Genomic DNA, 22225 nt, shown 5'->3' on the forward strand with positions numbered 1-22225 from the left:
TCACTAACGTTGGCTCATCATCTCTCTTCTTCACGTTAGCTTCCACATTAACTAAGTTAACGTGGGAGCTAACGTGGCTCATTGTGGCTTGTGTGGTTCATTCCAACGTTAGTGACAAAGTTAAGTGTCACTAACGTTGGCGATCATATATTTTCTCCACGTTGGCTTCCACGTTAACTAAGTTAACGTGGAAGTTAACGTGGCTTGTGGAGGCTTGGCCAACGTTAGTGACAAAGTTAAATGTCACTAACGTTGGCTTCTCTTTTGCTTCTTAACGTTAGAAGCCACGTTAACTAAGTTAACGTGGCAACTAACGTGGCCACTTATGAGCTTGGCCCAACGTTAGTGACAAGGGTAAGTGTCACTAACGTTGGCTCCATTTTCTTTCCTCCACGTTAGAGTTCACGTTAACTTAGTTAACGTGACTCTTAACGTGGGCTATGATGGCTTTGAGGACGTTATTGGCAATTACTTTTCTCATTAACTTTGCAAGCTAGCTCCCATTCCTACGTTAGAAGTCACGTTAGTGAGACTAACGTGGCTGCTAACGTGGTTCTTCCTTGCTTCCTTTGTCCTTAAATCAAACAATAAAGTGCATCAAAGTTCTAGTCCAAGTCATGGGAAATGCAACATCCAATTTGTCATTAATTTCATGCGAAATCCTCATGAAATCATGTAAGGTGCAACATGTATGCTTGAATCAAGATGTAAGTGAATATCTACCCAAAACTAGCTTATTTTCTAAGGAAATGCATGAAACTATCCTAAAAACAGTAAAGAAAAGGTCAGTGAAACTGGCCAAAATGCCCTGGCATCACAACACCAAACTTAAAGCTTGCTTGTCCCTAAGCGAGTACTGGAACAAGAGAATGATGAATGGAATGCCAAGAGAAATGAGTCATTCTTGTGGAGGTCATGTCCCTGGTTTTATGGTGGTTTCATGCATAGCAACTTAGGTTCATTCCTGGCTTTTAGACCTTTATCATGTCCTAGAATACTCACTATGATTGCATCCCATGAGACTTTTATTTATTGATCCTTTTGTTGTCATTTCAGGGCTTATTTGTGTTCTTAAGCTAAGTGCTCTGTAAGGGGGCAACTCTTTAAAATAAGCTTTCAGCCAACACTCCCGAACCAGTTGGTTCAAGGTGCTAGGTGTTGAAGCACCCCTAAGGACTTACTTCCTCAAGTCTCTCCCCCATACATACACACCACAGGCACTTGGTTTGTTTATTTTCTTTCTTGAGACCTTGGTGTCTAGCACCTCTTTGGGTTACTAAATGCTCTGTAGTGAGGGTTACTCTTGATAGTGGACTTTCAGCTAATAATCCCGTGTTAGTTAACCCAAGTTACCAAGTGATAAGGCACCCCTAAGAGCTTATTCATCCAAGTAAATTCCTCACACAAGAACACCACAGACACATGCTTCAAGATTAAAACCATTGGTGCCTAGCCTTATTGCTTACTCTTTTTCTTTTATTTTTCCACTTTCATTTTTCTTTTCCCCTTTTTCTTATTAGGATCTTGTTATTTAGCTAGTCTCATGGGGTGTGTTCAAAGCATAGTATTCATGACAGATAGTTGTCTTCCCACCTTGTGGTTGAACCAACTTAGCTAACTTATGATCACACCATAAACTCATGAACTTACTCCATAGTATGAGCTCCACTCTGGTCTTTTGTAAACACTCATTCTCTTTTTATTTGATTTAAAAGAACAAGCATACAAGTAAGCCTAGTGATGATGCAGTGACATAAAGACCAGCAAGCATAGACCTATTCAACAAAAAGCTTAAAAGACAGAATTTAAAAGGGTTCCAACTAACGAGTAACTATTAATCAAAATTACATTCGGACTTCCAATTTTCAACATTCTAAGTACATGGAATTAAGTGACAATACAACCTTCAGGTGATGGTTTCTAGTTGCCCTCTTTTTGTCATCATCCTGGTCTTTGCTACCTCACTTCCTTGGGTGAAGGTGCACCATTTCCTCATAAGATTCCTGCAAAGTTATTGGAAGTTGCTTGTTCCCAAAGCACTCGAGAAATAGTTAGCATGCATGTATGCTTGTGACTTATGAACTTAATTTGGTGTGTGAACACCAAACTTAGTTCGTTGCCTAGTACAGAACCTTGCATTTATGCATAGAACCTCATATCTTGTTGTTTAACAAAACAACTATTAACTAAAATCTAACTAAATCTAAGTGGTTTCCATTGATTGACTGGAGCTAGCAATGTGCTTTGGGAGTGGAGTGTGATTCTAACTAAATTCCTTTGGTGAAACACCAAACTTAGAATTACACTTTCACTCTTGGATTGTTTTGGTGTGGAACACCAAACTTAGCTTCTCGCAATACAGGGAAAACAACTTGTGAACTTTATTGAAATAAAAATGAAAAGGAAACTACCTGAGGTTGGGTTGCCTCCCAACAGAGCGCTTTTTTTTTTATCGTCGCTAGCTCGACGATTCCTCCTTTACTTGAGATGATACTTTACTCTGGGGTTTTCCCCCATGTTGCCCAGATAATGCTTGAGTCTTTGTCCGTTCACTGTAAAAGTCCTCTCTGAACCTTCATCCATGATTTCGATGTGTCCATATGGTGAGACCTTTGTGACAAGAAAAGGGCCGGAGCACCTTGATTTGAGTTTTCCTGGGAACAGTCTTAATTTGGAATTGTAGAGGAGTACTTGCTGCCCTTTTTCGAAACTCCTGGGTGCAAGATGCAGGTCATGTCTTCTCTTTGCCTTCTCTTTATATATTTTGGTATTTTCATAGGCTTGTGACCTGAATTCATTCATCTCTTGCAGTTGCAAGATCTTCTTTGCACCAGCAGCAATGCTGTCAAAATTTAGTATCTTGATAGCCCAGAGAGCTTTGTGTTCCAGCTCCAGTGGTAAATGACAAGCTTTCCCATACACCAGTTGATATGGGGATATTCCAAGTGGTGTTTTGACTGCTGTTCTGTATGCCCAAAGAGCATCATCCAGCTTCTTCGACCAATCTTTTCTTGATGCACCCACAGTCTTTTCCAGAATCCTCTTTAGCTCTCTGTTGGATATCTCAGTTTGTCCACTTGTTTGGAGATGGTAAGGCGTGGCTACCTTGTGTCTTACCCCATATCATAGGAGAAGAGCCTCTAGTGGTCTGTTGCAAAAGTGGCTCCCTCCATCACTGATGAGTGCTCGTGGAACTCCAAACCGGCTAAAGATATTCTTTCTGAGGAAGTTCATGACCACCTTGTTATCATTCGTTGGGGTTGCAATAGCCTCTACCCACTTGGAAACGTAATCCACTGCTACCAAGATGTACTTGTTTGCATATGAGGTTGGGAAAGGTCCCATGAAATCGATTCCCCACACATCAAACAGTTCCAGTTCCAAGATGAAATTTTGTGGCATCTCATTTCTTTTGGGCAAGTTCCCAGATCTTTGGCATTCATTACAGCTCTTCACTAGTTCTTTGGCATCCTTGAAAAGGGTGGGCCAAAAGAATCCGCTTTGTAACACCTTAGCTGCAGTTCTTTCCCCTCCAAAGTGGCCTCCATAGCATGAGCCGTGGCAATTCCATAGGACCTCTCGTCCTTCTTCTTCCGAAACACATCTTCTAAGGATTCCATCTGAACACTTCTTGAATAGATATGGCTCATCCCAGACAAAGTACTTTGCATCATTCATGAGCTTCCTTTTTTGATGTTTATTGATCTCTGGAGGCAAGGCCCCAGTTGCCTTGAAGTTGGCAATGTCTGCGAACCATGGTGCTTTGTGAACTGTCATCAACTGCTCATTAGGGAAGAGCTCGTTCACACTTGTATCAGGTGCTCTACCTTTATCGTGAGGAATCCTGGATAGGTGATCTGCTACCTTGTTTTCCACTCCTTTCTTGTCTCTGATTTCAATATTGAATTCCTGCAACAATAAGATCCATCTTATTAGTCTTGGTTTTGATTCTTGCTTGGCAAACAAATATTTAAGTGCTGTGTGATCTGTAAAAACAATCACTTTAGCACCAATGAGGTACAATCTAAACTTGTCAAATGCAAAAACTATTGCTAGCAACTCCTTTTCAGTAGTGGTATAATTTCTTTGAGTATCATTAAGGACTTTGCTCGCATAGTATATCACATGGACTAAGTTATCTTTCCTCTGTCCTAACACTACCCCAACTGCAAAATCAGATGCGTCACACATCAATTCAAATGGTAAGTTCCAATCAGGTGGGGAAATGATAGGAGCAGAGGACAACCTCATTTTCAGATTTTCAAATGCTAACATGCATGTTTCATCGAAGATAAATGGTGTATCAGATACAAGGAGATTGCTTAAGGGCTTGGCTATCTTTGAAAAATCTTTAATAAACCTTCTGTAAAAACCCGCATGACCTAAAAAGCTCCTAATTGCCTTGACATCACTGGGTGGCGGTAGTTTTTCAATAAGTTCTACTTTAGCTCTGTCAACCTCAATGCCTTGGTTAGAAACTTTGTGACCAAGGACTATTCCTCCTGTCACCATAAAGTGACATTTCTCCCAATTCAAGACCAGATTGGTCTCCTGGCATCTTTTCAATACCAAGGCGAGGTGATGTAGGCAACTAGGGAAGGAATCTCCGAATACCGAGAAATCATCCATAAAAACTTCAATGAATTTTTCTATCATATCTGAAAAGATAGAAAGCATGCAGCGTTGGAAAGTCGCAGGTGCATTACATAGCCCAAATGGCATGCGCCTGTAAGCAAACACTCCATATGTGCAAGTGAATGAGGTTTTCTCTTGATCTCTGGGATCAACCACTATTTGGTTATATCCTGAATAACCATCGAGAAAATAATAATATGTGTGCCCTGCAAGTCTTTCCAACATCTGATCCATGAATGGAAGGGGGAAATGATCTTTTCGTGTAGTCTCATTGATCTTCCTATAGTCTATGCACATCCGCCATCCTGTGACTGTCCTTGTAGGAATTAGTTCGTTCTTCTCATTGGGAACTACGGTAATTCCTCCCTTTTTTGGGACGACATGCACGGGGCTAACCTAGGGGCTGTCTGAGATCGGGTAGATTACCCCTCCCTGCCATAACTTCATAACTTCTTTCTGTACCACTTCCTTCATGATTGGGTTCAACCTCCTTTGGGATTGAATGGATGGTTTGGCATCATCTTCCAGCAGTATCTTGTGCATGCATATGGCCGAACTTATCCCTTTCAGGTCAGCAAGAGTCCATCCAATGGCATCTTTGTGTTTTCGCAATACTTTGAGCAGTTCATCCTCTTGATCTTGGCTGAGGCATGAGCTTATGATTACTGGGTAATTTTTATTTTCTCCTAAGTATGCATATTTGAGAGTGGGTGGCAGTGCTTTGAGTTCAAGTTTGGGTGCCTCTGACTTTTCGTTCTTTTCCTTTGGTGCACCTTGTATTTGAATCTCTGCTGTTGCAACCTCTTCACTAAACGTTGACTCCTCCTCTATTAAATCTTCAGGTTCTTCTTCTTCAAAACTTTCCTGCACTGCATCTTCAAGTGAGTCCAACCTCATACACTCTCCCAATTGCTCTGGTGGGTAACTCATGGCCTTGAACACATTGATCGTCATCTTTTCATTGTGTAATCGCAGGGTGAGATCTCCTTTTTGTACATCAATGACAGCTCCAGCAGTGGCTAAGAATGGCCTTCCTAGGATGATGGAAGCCTTGGCTTCCTCCTGCATGTCCAGCACTACAAAGTCTGCTGGGAAGATAAAATCTCCCACTTTCACCAGCAAATCTTCTACGACGCCATGCGGGAACTTGAACGATCGGTCTGCCAATTGTAGGGCCATCTTTGTTGGTTTAGCTTCCTCAATCTTCATCTTTCTCATCATAGCTACCGACATCAAATTGATGCTGGCTCCTAAGTCACAAAGATCCTTTTCCACTGTGATTTCCCCTATAATACAAGGGATCTGAAAACTCTCGGGATCCTTCAATTTCTGGGGTAGTTTGTGCTGAATAATAGCACTACATTCTTCAGTTAATATCACAGTCTCGTTGTTCTTCCAGCTTCTCTTCTTAGTCATTAGCTCCTTTAAAAATTTGGCGTAGAGTGGCATTTGTTCTATTGCTTCAGCAAAGGGTATGTTGATTTGTAGTTTCTTGAAGATTTCCAAAAATCTTGAAAACTGGTTGTCATCCCCCTTCTTCTTTAATTGCTGAGGATATGGTACTCTTGGTACGTCTGGCTTCAGTACTCCTTCCCCTTTTTGTGAACTCAAAGTAGGAACTTGAGCTCCATCCTGCTCTTCTTCCTCTTTATCTGAGTCCTTTTCTTGTGGTTTTTGGGGGGTTTCCTTCAGTTCCTTCCCACTTCGAAGAGTGATAGCCTGACACTCCTCCCTTTGTGTTGAGTCAGTATTGCTGCGAAGGTTGTGGTTGGAAATTTGCTTGAATAAGTAGCCAATTTGTGTCTCAAATTTCTTAATGGCAGCATCCTGATTCTGCATATTGGACATCACTTCTTCTCGGAATACTTTACTGTCTTGAATCTCTTTGTCTATGCCTTCAAGTAGATTCTCAATCCTTGAGAGTCTGTCATCAAATGATGGTAGATTGGGATTAGAGGTGGAAGGATGAGGAAGGTTATTTTGGCCTTGGTAAAGGTGTTGAGAGGGTTGGTTATGTAGGTGCTGATATGGTCTAGATGTGAAATGTTGGTGGGCTGCATTGTTGTTAGGATTTGAACGTCTTTGATCTATGCCTTGGTCTTGTTGATTTCCCCACCCAAAGTTTGGGTGATTCCTCCATCCAAGGTTATAGGTCTTAGAGTATGGATCATGGTTTTGCCTAGGTGAATTCCCAATGTAGCTGGCTTGCTCCTGACTACCCTCTGCTTCTTCATTCACTCCTTCTTGGGTTGTTGATGAAGTAGTGATTGCTGCTACTTGGTTCCTCTCCATCTTCTTGGTGAGGTCAGCCAGCTGCTGGGTAATGAGCTTGTTTTGGGCCAGCAGAGCATCTACATTGTTTAGCTCTATTACTCCTCAAGTGTTGCCTCTTTCAGAAGCATAGAAATAGTCATTCTCTGCTACTGTTTCAATGACATCTATGGCTTCCTCAATAATCTTCTTCTTGTTCAAAGATCCTCCTGATGAATGGTCTACAGCCTTCTTTGATTCATATGACAGGCCTTCATAGAAAATGTGCAGCTGCACCCATTCGTTGAACATGTCAGGTGGACACCTCCTTGTCAGGTCCTTAAACCTCTCTCATGCTTCATAAAGAGTCTCACCATCTTGTTGCCTGAAAGTTTGGACCTCAGCTCTCAGCCTATTGATTCGTTGAGGGGGGTAGAATCGTGCTAAGAATTTGTTCACCACATCTTCCCAAGTTGTCAAAATCTCCTTCGGGAAAGACTCCAGCCACTTGGCTGCCTTATCCTTGAGTGAGAATGGAAATAAGAGCAGTCTATAGGCATCAGGATGAACACCATTAGACTTCACTGTGTCACATATTCTCAGGAAAGTGGTTAGATGTTGATTGGGATCTTCTTGGATACTTCCTCCGAACGAAGAGTTGTTCTGAACAAGGGTGATGAGCTGTGGTTTTAGTTCAAAATTGTTGGCATGGATGGTTGGCTTTTGAATGCTACTTCCACAGTTTCCTGGGTTTGGATTGATGTAAGAGCCTAAAACTCTTCTATCCTCCCCAGCATGATTTGCTCGACCTCCTCCGCCATGGTTGTGAGCCTCTTCTTCATGATGGTTTTTCATGTTTTCTTCCATGTTTGGTTCAAAGTATTCCTCCTCTTCCTCGGCACCAACCACTCTTTTTCCTCTTGTTTCCCTCCTTAATCTAAAGAAGGTTCTCTCAGGTTCAGAATCAAAGGAAGTTGAAGCCCTGCTTCTTCTCCCTGTCATACAACCAACAAAGCACAAGCAAGGAAAATAAATGCAGAAAGTATTCTGTTAGAGTTACTGTTAGTGTGAGTGATGCAATATATCAAACAGTTAGTGGGTTAGTGAACTGAATTGTAAATAACAAAGAAAATTGAAAAAGTAGGGGGAAGGGAAGAAATTAACCAGAACTGAAAGTAAATTACTCAAACAGAAAATTAAATCAAACAAAACAAAAATGCTCAATCTAGTTATCTTCCAATTTAATCATTGTTGATGCACAATCAATCCCCGGCAACGGCGCCATAAACTTGATGCACGAAAAACTTGTCTCGTAACAAATTTCCTTTGGCAAGTGTACCGAATTTCGTCGTCAAGTAAAAACTCACAATAGAGTGAGGTCGAATCCCACAGAGATTGATTGATCAAGCAACTTTAATTAGAGGAATGTTCTAGTTGAGCGAATCAGAATTTGAGTTGAGAATTGCAGAAAATAAAATGGCGGGAAAGTAAATAATAGAAAAAGTAAATGCTAGAAATAAAGAGCTGAAAGTAAATGACGGAAAGTAAATTGCAGAATTGTAAATGGGAATGGGGTAATTGCTCATAAAAGTAAATGACAGAAACTAAAGAGAATGGGTAAGATCAGAAATGGGGAGTTCATTGGGCTTAGGAGATGTTGCATTCTCCGGATCAATTTCATTTTCATCTCTTCCTCAATCAATGCATTCATTGATCTCCTTGGCAATCTTAAGTGATCGAATTATAATTCCTTGTAATTCAATCTCTCAAATCTTGATCAATAGCCAATTCCTTGGTCAATTGCTCATGAGAAGAGATGAAGTAAGGTCACTGATTATACCTCATGCATTTCCCAAATCAAGTATTGAGAGGATTATAGTCACATATCCATCCAAACCCAATTTGGTCCAGCATGAGAAAGCATTTCTAGCATGATCTCTTCCTTCCTCTTTCAAGGTTCAGAAGAGATCCAAGTTTGAATAGCTTCTTTTCTAAGATAACTATCCAATTGGATGAAGATCGAAAGCTTTCAAGTAAAATCAAAAAAACAGATAGAAGAAGAATAATGAAAACTAGTATTGATCCATCAAATTACAACAGAGCTCCCTAACCCAATGAAAGGGGTTTAGTTGTTCATAGCTCTGGAAAATAAAAGCAAAGATGGAGAATACATCATGAAAACAAAACTAGAAGTGCAGAGAATGGCAAAATACAGAGAGTAGTTTTTCCCCCAATTTTTCTCTCCAATCAATTCAAAGCTACCCCTATATATACTACTCTTCTGATCTTCTAGTTGGCTCTTCAAGTCTTGGGTATGGGCCTTTGGATCTTGAGTTTGAAGCAGTTATCTTCTTCATTGGGCTTAGCTTTACTTGCAGAGAGAAAGTGTAAAGTGGGCAGGGACTTTAGCTCAGGACGTTAGTGGTGTTAACGTTAAGTGAAAATGTGGGTTCGAGAACGTTAGTGACAATCACCTTTTTCACTAACGTTCCTTACCCAAGTTAGAGCCACGTTAACCTCAATGTTAGTGGCACAAACGTTGCCACTAACGTTGCCTCTTGGTCCTTCGCACACGTTATTGAGACTTACCTTTCCCAATAACGTTGAAAAGCCTCCCCCTTTCTTACGTTAGAGTCCACGTTAACTTAGTTAACGTGGCTCTTAACGTTAGCTTGCCAACCTTCGAGAACATTAGTGACACTTACCTTTGTCACTAACGTTCCAATGTGCCCATATCTCCCACGTTAGAGTCCACGTTAACTAGGTTAACGTGGCCTCTAACGTAGCAATGCTAGCCATCTCCAACGTTAGTGACAAAGGTGAATGTCACTAACGTTGGCTCATCATCTCTCTTCTTCACGTTAGCTTCCACGTTAACTAAGTTAACGTGGGAGATAACGTGGCTCATTGTGGCTTGTGTGGTTCATTCCAACGTTAGTGACAAAGTTAAGTGTCACTAACGTTGGCAATCATATATTTTCTCCACGTTGGCTTCCACGTTAACTAAGTTAACGTGGAAGTTAACGTGGCTTGTGGAGGCTTGGCCAACGTTAGTGACAAAGTTAAATGTCACTAACGTTGGCTTCTCTTTTGCTTCTTAACGTTAGAAGCCACATTAACTAAGTTAACGTGGCAACTAACGTGGCCACTTTTGAGCTTGGCCCAACGTTAGTGACAAAGGTAAGTGTCACTAACGTTGGCTCTATTTTCTTTTCTCCACGTTAGAGTTCACGTTAACTTAGTTAACGTGACTCTTAACGTGGGCTATGATGGCTTTGAGGACGTTATTGGCGATTACCTTTCTCATTAACTTTTTAAGCTAGCTCCTATTCCTACGTTAGAAGTCACGTTAGTGAGACTAATGTGGCTGCTAACGTGGTTCTTCCTTGCTTCCTTTGTCCTGAAATCAAGCAATAAAGTGCATCAAAGTTCTAGTCCAAGTCATGGGAAATGCAACATCCAATTTGTCATTAATTTCATGCAAAATCCTCATGAAATCATGTAAGGTGCACCATGTATGCTTGAATCAAGATGTAAGTGAATATCTACCCAAAACTAGCTTATTTTCTAAGGAAATGCATGAAACTATCCTAAAAACAGTAAAGAAAAGGTCAGTGAAACTGGCCAAAATGCCCTAGCATCAAGGTCCAAGAAAGAGGATTACAAAATAACTTAGAAGAGATCGACATAAAGAAGTCGGTCTCCTACAACGGACAAGTTATAAAAGTAATCCCTGAAAGAGACTTGACAAAGGTCTAAGAAAGAGGATTACAAAATAACTTAGAAGAGATCGACATAAAGAAGTCGGTCTCCTACAACGGACAAGTTATAAAAGTAATCCCTGAAAGAGACCTGACAAAGGTCCAAGAAAGAGGATTACAAAATAACTTAGAAGAGATCGACATAAAGAAGTCGGTCTCCTACAACAAACAAGTTATAAAAGTAGTCCCTGAAAGAGACCTGACAAAGGTCCAAAAAGAGGATTACAAAAATAACTTAGAAAAGGACGACGCAAAGAAGTCGGTCTCCTACAACAGACAAGTTATAAAAGTAGTCCCTGAAAGAGACCTGACAAAAGTCCAAAAAGAGGACTACAAAAATAACTGGAAAGAGGACTAACGTAAAGAAATCGGTTATGGATGGCCAGAAATAAATACAAGTAAGAGCCAGAAAACCGAAATACGAGTTGGATCCACACATCCACAAAGGATCCAAGCTACAAGCAATAAGTACAAAGCAATCCAAAGAGGCCGAGCAGCAAGGCTTCAGCATTCTCAAAACCCAGAAAGGTGCCAAAACAAGTGCAAACAAGCATGATATAAAATACAATATTATAAACAAGCTTCAGGATCAGGCCCAAAGCTTGAAAGCTACTTGTTGTTTTTTCAAAATGAAAAGTTGCTAAACAAGCAACCAGAAGGAGTATCAACAGTCAGCAAAATATTCAAATTACTGAATAAAGAGTTTAAAAGCCCACAAGTCGGGCTATCTACACAAACATCCAAGAAAAATCAGCTAAGATCGGGAGCCTTCTCGGTAGCATCAGCCTGGGGTGAAGGAGGGCGAGCTTGGAGAGGCACTGCATCCACCGTACCGTCGTCCCTATTCAGAATTTGACAATCAAAATCTAATTTTGGACGAGCAATCCCAGCAGGAGGAACTATAGAGGTCGACACTTTAGTAGCAGGCGCAGAGGGAGGTTCGACATCATCATCATCTTGGTTGTCGGGGATAATCTTACCATCCCTCACAATGTTGTCCAAGCTAAAAAGAGTAAGATCAACCTTAGGAGCGAGAACTTGAACCTGCTCCTTCAAATTATCATAAGCAGCGTTTACGCTACCGACAAGGTGACCTTGGAGCTCGGAATAGTCAACTCAGGCAGACTCCAACTCTTCCCTCAGACGTATTACCTCCCGATAAGATGTGACATAACTATCTTTATGCCTCAACGCAGTGTCCTCGGCCAATCTCACAGAAGCCGCTAGGGCAAGAGAGCTAGCCTTTTCGTTCTCCAGATCCTTCTCCAGTTTGGCTACTTTTACCTCAAGCTCCTCTTTCAAGCCCTTCATCCGGTCGAATTCCTATTTTGCCTCCTCCATGAAGGCTTTGGTGGCATGGAGAGGAAGATTTTGAGCTGTTCGATACAAGGCATCTTCCATATGTGCCATTTTTACACTACTCCGAGTTATAAAGTCCAAATGACGAAGAAGTGATACATCATCCATAGGGAGGACACCGTATGGACCGATCTGCTGATCTACGAACTCGACCGCATCAAAATCAGGGGCATCAAGGTTGAAAGGCTCAATTATTTTTTGTTTCTTGTTGGGAGGAGCACCAGATGTAGCAGCGGAAGACTGCGGAGGCTCGGCCAGGTGAACCCTAGGAGTGGGAATTACCCTCCTTGGGCTAGGAGAACTCAGCACGGGCGGCTTCACTGGAACTTGAGAAGATCCCTCTCCCACCACCTTGGCCGAGATATTTTGAGCAGCTGCAGCCTTCTTTGCTTTCTTGTAGGCCTTCATGGAATCATTGTTTTTCGACATCTCTGAAAATACAGAATCGACCACAACAATGGATTACAATCACAAAAAGAAGAAGCAAAACTAAAAAGCAAGTATAGAAACAAGTCAGACAGAACCCAAAGCAGTTCGAATCAAAGATGGATCACTCAAAAATCTTTTCGTATCAATATGGGGTGGTTCCCCCCATAAATCTTCAAGAACAATTACAAAAGCCCGCTCAACCTCGTCAAGCATCTCCCATGTATAGCGAGACACTCTCACATTCTTTTGCCATTCTAGAGGAAAGGCAGGCTCATCATTTTCATCAAGAGAAAAGGGATGGGCCCCCTCAACAGCACGGACTCGGAAGAAATAATTCTTAAAATCTTTAAAAGACTCATCGTACATGGCAAAAACTTTATGCCCCTGAGCCGACCTGAAAGAAACCCAGGAAGCTTTCTTTTTGGAAGACCCTCCGGGCTTGGCAGAAACAAAAATTAAACTTTGATTGGGAGGGTTACTTTTCGGTTTGGACAATGCTATCAACGAAGAAATTATTTTGCTAAATTTCCGAACCGTCGTAATTCTCTCCATCAAGGCAAGGAAATTTAGCAAAACAATTTCTTCGTTGATAGCATAGTCCAAACCAACAAGTAACCCTCCCAATCAAAGTTTAATTTTCAAATACAAATATAACCGAGAGTAATTAAACCTCGGGTCGTTCTCCCTAGGAACTAGCAACAATAAGCGCACAATTTTGGTTGTGGAAAGCAAAGGGGTTTTCAATAAAGAAGCAAATGATTAAAGGAATAAAAGAACGCTCAAAATTGTAATTAATAAACTAATAAAAGAACTAAAGAACTATGTATGTAATATAGACAAGTAATACTTTAAAACGGTGGAAATGTGGTTCAAAACATAAATGGAACCTTGACTTGGGATGAGTTATGGAATTCCTTCCTTGCCATAACCACAACTATGATAGTTATGATGGATTAATCTCACTTTGTCAACCCTTAACATCGAAGAGTAAGTCAAGTGAGAATAATTGTTATTAATCCACAACTCCTAGCTAACTTACTAATTATGTTAGTAAAAAGCTAGCATTAGTGGAAACAATAACAACTAACAACCCAAGAATTATCACTAAATGTCGGACATTATGACTCTAGTAATCTATATACTCATTTTCCCAAGCCAAGGGGTGGAAATCTACCTCATAGTCAAAATTGACATTTCATCAAACACATGGTAGGCATATTCACAAAACATGGCAAAATTGTAAAATTACTTGAAACTATGAACAACCAATGATCAAAATCAACAAAAGCAACTCAATAAACATATAGTAACCATCAAACATCAAATTCATCAACCAAAAACTCAAAACTGCAAGAAGCATATATGTATTGATAAAGGAAATTAAAATAGAAGTGTAGAACAAGTAGTGTAATAAAAGAGAAAATCAAGGAATACTTACAATGGAAATAGATAGAATCCAAGATCGAAATTGGAAAAATACAAAATTGTAGAAAAACCCTAATTAAACCTAAGGAAAATTGGGAGAAAACCTAAGCTAAAACTATCCTAAACTACCCTAAAAACTATCTCAGTGTATTGTATAATGTATTCTATTGTATGGTGTTGTATGGTGTTGCTTGCCCCTTCATATATGCTTCAAAGCCTTCAAAAATGGGCTAAAAAGCCTCCCAAATCGCGAGCCACATGACTTTTTAATGAAGGCACGCGCAGGGACTTGTGTGTACACACAGGTGTGTGCGTACACACACTTGTTGAATTTTTCTCTTGTGTGTATGCACAGATGTATGCGTACGCACACTTGCCGGTTTCGTCACTCATGCATACGCACACTTGGCTGTGTGCTTCTCCTTTGTTTTCTTCATATTTTCTCCCAATTGCATGCTTCTCTTCCACTCTTGTCAAGCCATTCCATCCTCTTACACCTGAAATCACTCATCAAAATCATCAAGCATCGAATGGCATGAAAGTGGAATAAAATTGATTAAATTAAGTATAAAATAGCATGTTTTCACAATTTAGGGAGAGAACACAAAAGTATACTATTTGGATGAATAAATGTGGGTTTGTATGATGAAATCCACTCAAATCAATCCAAAATTTATCATCAAATGTGGCTTCATCAATTCTCCCACACTTAAACAATAGCATGACCTCATGCTAATCACAATCAAAGGAGAAGGGTAAAAGGGGAAGCAAATTATTTAATGCACTAACTACATGCATGCAACTATGCAAAAATTATATCTATCTATATCTTTACTATGGTCCCCTATTGAGGATGGTAGAAACAAACAAAATAATTTCAATCAATCCAAAATAGATCAACCATTTGACACATTCCTTGGGAACTGATCACTAATCCAAGAAGTCATCAAGACACCATCTGTCGAGACCACGACCTCGACAATTCTGGCCTTGTCAAATTAACACTCTTGGACCCTCCCATACTTAGGTACCTAGCCGACGGGGACCTACCCAAGGACCCGAATAAGGCAAAATATGTAAAACAAGAAGCTACAAAATACACCACAATAGCAGGACAACTATACAAATAAAGATTGTCCCAACCTCTCCTCAAGTGTGTAGAACCCGGCAAAACAAACTACATACTTCGTGACTAAGGATGCTGTGGACATCATGTCGGAGGAAAAACCTTAGCCCAATAGGTCATCCGAGCTTGGTACTTCTAGCCTACCATCATTAGAGACACCCTCCAGCTAGTCAAAAGATGCAAGCGGTGGAAAGTTCATGCCAACATTCACCAAGCAGCCCCCACCAGCTCAGCGTGATAACGACGGATTGCCCTTTCTAAACATGAGGAATCGACCTCATGGGACCCTTCCCCCACGACTCCCAGATAGCTCCGATACCTTATAGTTGCCATAGGCTATTATAAGAAAAGAATTAAAGCAGAACACTGGCCACATTCATGGCTACTCAGTGCCAAAAATTCTTTTTGAGGCAAGTCATAACCCGGTTCAGAATCTCCGAGATTGTGATCTCAGATAACAATACTCAGGTTGCAGACAAACTGTTCAGGGAGTTCTTAGAGAGACTCGACATCTCACAGAAGTTCAGCTTGGTAGAGCACCCAAAAACCAATGGACAAGTAGAAGCGACCAACAAGATCATCGTGAAGGGACTCAAGAAATGATTAGATGAAGCCAAGGGCCTATGAGCCGACGAGCTCAGATCCGTGCTCTGGTCATACCGGACATACCCTAAACACCAACCAAGGAAACTCCCGTCCAGAGAACATATGGCCTAAAGGCTGTTATCCTTGTGGAAGTCGGAGAACCCATCCTACGAAGGACCGTAGGAGGGCACGATGAAGACGCAGAGCGGGACCTCATGCACAAAGTCAGAAGCATAGCACCTATGGGAACTAGCCCTGAAATAAAGAATAAGCTTAAAGGACAACCGAGGCATGTTAAAACGGGACTTCAAACAAGGAGACTTAGTCCTGTGGCGTAACGACATTGGCCCCCCATCCTAGGAAAAGGAAAGCTCACCACCAACTGGGAAAGACCCTACCAAATTAAGTTTGTAATTTGGAAAGGTGCTTATAACTTGGAACGACTCAACGGGACTGAGATACCAAGATCATGGAACGCTGCAAACATACGGCGCTACTACACATAGAGGAGTCCCACTGGGCTGTTACCTTTAGCGAAAATGTAATGTTTATCTGCTATTTCTCATATTTTCTTTACTCGTCATCCCTTTTTCTTTTTTCTCCCTTTGTTATTTGTTATGATTCTCATTTTTTCGGGCACCCTTTCCTACCCAAGAAAAATGGAAGGTTTTAACAAGGCCCAAACTTTTAGCAAGTTATTTATTTAAATACTCCCTTTTAAGTTTTTACGTTTCTACCCGAGCAAAATGGTACGAGCAAAATGGCTACCCCAGGGCCTGATCACCCCCCAAGGCCAACACATACAACGCATATCCATACAAGTAAAATAAAGCATTCAAAACGGCCCACCAAGAAGCCCATCATTCATGCATAACAAAACGGCCAAAAAAGAAGCCACCAAAACAGCATAAAGTCGCCGAAAAACGGCTTACAGACTTAACAAAAATTATCTCGCAGAAGTAATATATATGCCGAACAGATGGCTTACAAACTTATAAAATAAAATTTAAATAAAACAAACTACTCTAAGTCCTTGATCTGACCAACCTTCATGGTACGGAAAGCTCACATCATGAACATGTCCACCCTAGAAGCCAATACTTAGACTTGAGCCTTTAGAGCCTCCTAAGTAGCAGAGATAGCCGCCTGCGCATAAGCCAGAAGATTGGCATTCTGCTTATTCAAAGTTTCCACCTCGGTCCTCGTAGCCTCGACATCAGAACGTGCCACGACAGCAGTATTCTCGGCATCAGAAGCAAGCTTTTGGGCCCTAGCCTCCTGAGAAGTCAGCTCGGTCTCCTGCTCCGATAGTCGCAAAATCTCAAAACCTACCCCTTTAGCATCCTTAGCCGCTTTTGCACTGGCAGCCTCGGACGTCTCCAGTTGACCCTTTAAAACACCGAGCTCCATTTAAGCCTGACGCAACTCCCCATCCAAAAGGAAAGTCTACGAAAGCGTGGGGTCAGCTTTCCAGATAATAGCGGTAAAATGAAGGAGGGCACGATACACTGACTTAGCCTGGCGAAACAAGTCAAAATCCCTAAGAAGTCGTCAGTGCCGAGCAGTAGATGCCGATCAATGAAACCAGGCGCATCAACAGAACGATCCATCACGCAGGGGGTAACCACCCCCGCACTAACCCCTTCCTGACCACCTCCCTCAGACCTCTTATGCTTCCTATGGATTCGGGAATCGAAATCTTCTGAAGGTCATCGTCCCCCGCAGCCCCCTTTTGGATGATCTCCTGAAAGACCGTTGAGAGCTAGGAACAGAAGCCATAGGGGGCATCGATCGAGAAGAGTCCTCAGCTCCACCCTCCGAAGGATCAACAAAAGCGGCCTTCAACCGCTGCAACATCGTTAGTCCATCAGCCATTTCAACTGCAAAAACAATACAAAGAAACGTCAAATTACGAGATCAGAAGGCAGCTAGATAACATGTAGAAGTTAAAGAAGAACATACCAACATACGACCTGCCTACCTCAAGACCCTTCAAGACATCATGAGGGTTTAATGGCCTATCCCCAAATATCGCCAACAATACATCGACAATATCTTTATTCTCGGGTGATAGACCCTCATAAGTTACCCTCGTAAGGTAGGAGGCCACGGCCCCAAAATTCCAACATGGACAAATTCGATGCTCCCCCTCTAGGGACAACCAAAAAGGGTGATGACCCTAAACCAGACAAACCTTGAAGTACTCTACCTTAAAACCATGAAATGAATGCTCGAACAGGTCAAAGATTTGGTGAGCCCGGAGCAAAATATATCCCTTACGATGCTTTCCCTCCTTATGAGGGATGGTGCACAAGAAGAAGAAGAGAAAAACCTCAACATGAGCCAGACTCTCTAAAATTTTGCATACCAACTTGAAAGTTTAGATAGCCACCCAACTATTCGGGTGTATTTGAGACGGCACTGTGGACACACGATTAGGAAGGGCCATCGCAAACTCAGAAAAAGGCAGCCAAATCCCTAACTTGGTCAAAGGGCTCATGCACCCATATCCAGTCAGGAAACCGGGGAGAGTCCAGGTTCAAATAACACACTCTCTCATTCTCATCTATGAGCACGTGCTCATACTGCCACTCCGCCTCGCCTCCTTCCAACATGGCACCCTCATCCCGGAGCCACTGAAGGTCCCCCCTCATCTAAACGGGAGGGTGTACCCGACACATCGAACTTTGCCCACTGGTAATGATCCGGGACACCACCTTCCGGGAGTTGAAATGGGGACATTCCTCTCCATTGCACCATACTTATATCTAAAGGAAAAACCACTGTCAACTCACTACCCAGAAACATAAAATAAAGATTTATAACTGTACCAGAACTACAATCAAATAACTACCAACCAACACAATGACGTTCTCCTACATTTTTCCACCACCAAGCAAAAAGAAAATTCAGAAAAAAGGGCAAGGCAAAACATCGAATAAAAATGCAAAAGGAAAATCATAAGAAGAGAACCACTAACCTGCTCTAAAAATATAAGGAAGAGCAGCAGCAAATGCAACGGCCAAACAAACAGACAGAGCAAATGGCAGCACCAGCAGCAAAGAAGAAAGAAGGCAGTGCATGGGGAGAAAATGGAGGAGAGGAAATGGGCAGTTACAGTGGAAAAGCAAGGAAAAATAATAACAAAATCCCCAAACGTTTCAAATTGTGATGCGGAAAGACGAAGGGTAAAAAAATGGAAAATATGAATCTCTCTCCTCCCATTAAGTGTCATTATGACACCTTGAAAAATGCAACGGATAGATTTCATCAAAGGAAAAACAACAGGCAGGAGATGGGACAACCAAATATATTAAACATCACGGACTCCCGATCTCTCCCAAAAGCACAGGGTTGCACCACATTTTCCCACACGAAACCTCTAAACCACGTCAGTAACGAGATTAAGCGTGCATACCCTCCCGATGCAGGGGCATCTGTTCTAGAATCGATCCCCGAGTCCCCCAAACGGCCAAGCTAAGACCCGATTTCTCGGGTCCAGACCATCACCACCCCCAACCTGGCCAAAAGACCCCAGATATCTCTAACTAATTTTCAAACTCAAATATCTCTTTTATCTAAGCCGACAAGATAAGATAGCAACACAAACTATATAAAGGGAGTTAGGGGCTCTCTCAGGTACATCAGACACTCCTAACCCTCACCTATACCTCTTAGATCCATTATGACTTGAGTGTTGGAGTGTCTTTACAGGTACCTCCGGCCACTCCAAAGATCCAGTCCTGTCACCACCTTGGCCGGTGAATTCCTGATCTATCTTACAACTCGTACCAGCAAAATCTTGTACAACTATTATACAAGATTATCACATATCCACCACCATTGGCAGCCAAATGTTGGCCCACATAATTCAAGAAATGCTAGCATAATTTTCCTATATTATGGAAAAAAACATTTTGTGGATGTAATAGTTCAAAACTTGAACTATATTATGGCTTCAAGTAAGTCTCGAGTTTGATTCCAAAGGGAACTTTCACATCCAATATGTTTAATTTATTTCATTAGAGAAAACTATTAAAATAGTGTTTGAAAGTTTACCTCGCTTAATAAAAGAACCTCAAAAGATGTTAATAATAAGCGGATATTTTATACGCTTTTTGGCATCATTTTCATATAGTTTTTAGCATATTTTGTTTAGTTTTTATTAAGTTTTTATAGGTTTTAGTGTTAAATTCATATTTTTAGATTCTACTATGAGTTTGTGTATTTTTATCTAATTTCAGGTATTTTCTAGCTGAAATTGAGGAGCTGGAGCAAAAGTCTGATTCAGAGACAGAGAAAGCACTACAGATGCTGTCCGGATCTGACCTCCTTACACTCGGAAGATCTTTTCTGGAGCTACAGAAGTCCAAATGGAGCGTTCTCAATGGATATGGAAAGATGACTTCCTGAGCTTTCCAGTAATGGATAATAGTTTATACTTTGCTTCAGATTAAAAGGCCCAAAACTGGCGTCCAACACCAGCCTCCTGCCCCCTTCAGGCGTCCAACGCCCAAGGAGAAGAGATCAGCATCCAAATGCCCAAAGAGGACCCCCTAGCCAGTGTTCAACACCCTAGAGGCCTCCTAGCATGTGGATCTCATCAAATCTCAGCCCAAACACTCACCAAGTGGGCTCCAGAAGTGGATTTTAGCACTAAAAAGACTGTTTTACCCTTACTAGTCATTAATTTAGTATGTAAGGAAGAAGATCACACTTGTTTAGGATCTCTTCCAGCATATTTCGAATTCCATCACTGTATTTTCTATTAGTATGAGTTTTTAAACCTCTTAGGTTGAAGGGAGGAGCCCTGTTAAGTCCTATGAATTAATAAAAGTATTACTGTTTCTCTTCGATCCATGTTTGATTTAATTTTAAGATGTATATTTGTTCTTCAACATGGTGAATAGGATGATCAGTGACAATCAGCTATGTTCATCATACTAAGACCATGTTCCTGATAACCACCCGTGTCTACATCCTCTGATCTGGAAGATTCGACCGTGTCTGTGGCGTTTTGAGTAGGATCACCAAAGAGAATGAACTACTAGAGCTTCACCCTCGTTCAGATTGGATGACCGCGGCCATACGGTGTTTGATCTGAAGTAGAGGAGATTGATGACCGTGGCCATACAGCGTTAATCACATACAGCCTGCCATAGAAGAAATCATTCACAAGCAAAGAAGACAGTAATACCAAAGTTAATACAGAAAGACAAAGCAACTCCAATCCTTCACCATCTTCCTTTAATGCAATTAAAACTCAATCCACCAACTTCTGATTTGCCTGACTAAGACCTGCAAGATAATGATGAGGGAAAATTGATTCCACACAAACTCACCGGCAAGTGTACCAGGTCGCATCAAGTAGTAAAACTCACAAAAGTGAGGTCGATCCCACAGGGATTGATGGATTGAGCAACTTTATTATGATGAAAAATTTAGTTAAGTGACTATTTGATGAATTAGGTGAAATTTAATTGACAGAAGGGAATTTGCAAGTAAACTAGAGTGCAGAATGAAAATTGGCAGAATCTTAAAGTACAGAAGAGGTAAATTACAGAAACTTAGAGTGCAAGAAATTAAAAGAGCTGAAAGTTAAATTGCAAGAAAGTTAAATAACTGAAACTTAAAGTGCAAGAAATTTAAATTGCTGAATCTAAATTGCTAGAAAAATTAAAGTGCATGAAGAATAAAGGGATTTGGGTGTTCGGAATCAAAACAGAACTGGAAAATGTAGATTGCAGTAAATCACTTAGATGATGTAATTCAAAAAATTTATCAATCAGGATTTCAGTACCAAAACAGAAACAAAACAATCTTTAGAAAAGATAAACAGAAAGAAAACTTAGATAAACTCTAAAATTTTAAAAGAGAAATTAAAAATTACAGAAGAATAAAGAAACAGAAAGAAAACTAAGGTCTCAATTTCTCTCTTTAGCAAAACAGAAAAGAAGAAATTCCAGAAAAAGAAAACAGTAGAAAGAAAACTCAGATCCGATCTCCAAGTCTCAAATTCTAGAAAGGAAGAAAAATTAAAAGAAAAGATCCCTAATGAAATCAAATTCTTCTCTATTTATGCACTTTCCAGTTCTGTTATGCTGTCCTTGGAGTGGGCTTTTTAGCCTTTTTTTTTTAAGTGGATCAAAGATGGGTACTTTGTTGCAGCTTCCAAGGGAACGTAGCGTTCTGAAATTGAGCGGAGTGTTCATTTATCCACGCGTACGCGTGCTTCGCGCCCGTGCGTCTCTCGTACTTTTGCTCATTGACGCGTGCGGGTCATATACGCATGCACGTCCTTGATAGCGTTCTTTAAACGAGCGCTACGTTGGCGCCATGAACGCTGCTCACGCGTGTGCGTCCTCTGTGCGTGCGCATGGATAGCAAAGTTGTAATTCCAAGCTTCTGCGCCAACCACGCGTGAGCGTGCTTCATCCCAGGTGCTCCATCGACGCGTGCGCATCATGTACGCGTGCACGTCGATTGCAAAACTTCACTTCCAAATTTGAATCTACCCGAAAATGCTGACTTAATGAATGTAGCGCTCCTTTTGAAAACAAGTGCCAATCACTTCCACGCATATGCGTCATGCACGCGTATGCGTGGATCTTTGAAAATTGTCCCTGACACGTAGGCGTCCTGTACACGTGCTCAT

General features: G+C 41.2%; 1 non-coding gene and 1 pseudogene across 1 annotated transcript; one reads left to right on the forward strand and one right to left on the reverse strand.

Moving 5' to 3' along the window:
• The window catches only part of LOC148576299 (uncharacterized), a 104110-nt pseudogene that overhangs the window by 80514 nt on the left and 1371 nt on the right, over window positions 1-22225 (reverse strand).
• Window positions 7196-7299, forward strand: LOC148576301 (small nucleolar RNA R71). The gene has a single exon (XR_015904309.1). It is a non-coding gene; the product is annotated as a small nucleolar RNA R71 (small nucleolar RNA).

This window comes from Arachis ipaensis, chromosome B1 (assembly GCF_059453495.1).
Source record: "Arachis ipaensis isolate K30076 ecotype BB chromosome B1, ASM5945349v1, whole genome shotgun sequence".
Lineage (NCBI taxonomy): Eukaryota > Viridiplantae > Streptophyta > Magnoliopsida > Fabales > Fabaceae > Arachis > Arachis ipaensis.